Raw genomic sequence first — 2,159 nt, 5'->3', positions numbered from 1 at the left:
AAAGTGACCTTTTGATCGTAAACCTTCATCGAAAGCTCTTCTTTTTGCACATCGGTCATAGTTCGGCCTGTAGCCAAGAATGCTCTTCCCAAGATAATGGGAATCTTCTTATCTTCCTCGAAATCAAGAATTACAAAGTCAGCGGGGAAGATGATTTTATCCACCTTGACCAAGATATCCTCCACTATACCTCGTGGATAAGCGATGGAACGGTCAGCTAGTTGCAATGACATGTATGTTGGTTTCGGATCAGGCAGACCAAGCTTCTTGAAGATAGATGAGGGCATCAGATTGATGCTAGCTCCTAAATCACATAAACACTTGTCGAACGACAAGTTTCTGATGGTGCAAGGAATAGTGAAGCTTTCAGGATCTTTAAGTTTCGGAGGCAACTTCTGTTGCAGCACAACACTGCATTCCTTCGTTAGAGCAACGTTCTCTAAGTCATCGAGCTTCACTTTCAGAGAGAAATTACCTTTCATAAACCTCGCATAGCTAGGCATCTGTTCAAGAGCTTCAGCGAAAGGTATGTTGATATGAAGTTTCTTGAACACCTCCAAAAACTTCTCAAACTGCTTATCCAGCTTTTTCTTCTGCAGCCTCTTAGGAAAAGGAGGTGGAGGATAGATCTATTTCACCCATGTATTACCTTCAGGAGGAGTGTGTTCCACAATAGTCTTCCTTGGTTCCACATCTTCTTCCTTCTGCACTTCTTCTTCAGCCACAACTGTATTTTCTGAAACTTGAGATTTTTCAGGCTCTTCGTCTTGCTGAATTTGGGGGCTTGCAACCTTTCTAGACCTCAAGGTGATGGCGTTCACCTGTTCTTTAACTTCCCTCTTGCCTGGATTTATTTCTGTATCACTAGGAAGCGTTCCTGGTGGTCGATTCAATAAGGCATTAGCAATTTGCCCTATTTGGTTCTCCAGAGTCTTGATAGAAATAACCTGGCCTTGGTATATAAGAGCCTGGTTTTTGCACATAAACCGCAACTCCTCCAATTCAGATTTTTCATTCGAAGATAGACATGCACCATGAGTTTGTTGTTTTGGTGTAATTTGTTGCTGAAAACCAGGAGGGTTGAATAGCTTATTTCCAAACTACTGGAATGGTTGTTGCATCGCATTCTGATTGTTGCTCCAGCCGAAGTTAGGATGATTTCAGTTGTCAGGATGATAAGTGTCTCGAACTGGTTGCTGCGATCTCTGAAAGTTGCTCACAAACTGAGCTGAGTCACTAGATATAGTGCATTGCTCCGTCACATGCGAACCTGCACACAGCTCACAAACACTAATTATCTGTTTAACACCATAGTTAGCCAGAGAATCAATCTTCATAGACAACGCCTTTAGTTGAGCAGTGATAGCCATAGCTGTATCCACTTCAAGAACTCCTGCTACCTTGCCCTGTGGACATCTATAGGTTGGATACTGATATTCATTAGCAGCCATCAGTTCAATTAGATCATAAGCTTCCTCATAGCTCTTTGCTCATAATGCTCCGTCTGATGCTGCATCGAGCATGGGTTTGGACTGTGCTCCCAACCCATTGTAAAAACAATTGATGATCATCCAATCAGGCATTCCATGATGAGGACACTTCCTAAGCATCTCCTTATAGCACTCCCAAGCTTCACATAGCGATTCTACCATTTTCTGCGCAAATTGAGTAATAGCATTCCTGAGTGCAGCTGTCTTCGCCATAGGGAAGAATTTAGTAAGAAACTTCTAAGCAAGATCTTCCCAAGTAGTAATCGAACCAACTGGTAGAGAGTGTAACCAGCTCTTAGCCTTGTCCCTCAGAGAGAATGGGAACAGTCTCAGCTTCACAGCATCTTCAGAAACACCGTTGAACTTGAAGGTGTCGCAGATCTCAATGAAATCCCTAATGTACATATTGGGATCTATAGTTGGAGAACCCCCAAACTGGATTGAATTCTGCACCCATTGAATTATGCCAGGCTTGATCTCAAAGGTATTAGCTGTGATAGCTGGTCGGACAATGCTAGATTGAATGTCATTGATCTTGGGTTGAGAAAAAATCATCAAGGCTTTCGTTCGTGTTGCTGGATCTCCCATTATAATGAGTACCTGAAACACAAACAAATAAACCGTGAAAGTAAAAGAATCCGAGTCAGTGAACTTTAACGACCACTGATG

At 42.5% G+C, this 2,159-nt stretch overlaps 1 non-coding gene across 1 annotated transcript; it reads left to right on the top strand.

Annotated features, from left to right (window-relative positions):
* Positions 1-1,581: 1,581 nt before the first annotated feature.
* On the top strand, positions 1,582-1,688 carry LOC141709981 (small nucleolar RNA R71). The gene has a single exon (XR_012570527.1). It is a non-coding gene; the product is annotated as a small nucleolar RNA R71 (small nucleolar RNA).
* The last annotated feature ends 471 nt before the right edge of the window (positions 1,689-2,159 follow it).

Source organism: Apium graveolens, chromosome 2 (assembly GCF_009905375.1).
Source record: "Apium graveolens cultivar Ventura chromosome 2, ASM990537v1, whole genome shotgun sequence".
In the NCBI taxonomy this organism is placed as follows: domain Eukaryota; kingdom Viridiplantae; phylum Streptophyta; class Magnoliopsida; order Apiales; family Apiaceae; genus Apium; species Apium graveolens.
The sequence above is the reverse complement of the archived record's forward strand: the minus strand, read 5'-3'. Positions and strand labels throughout refer to the sequence as shown.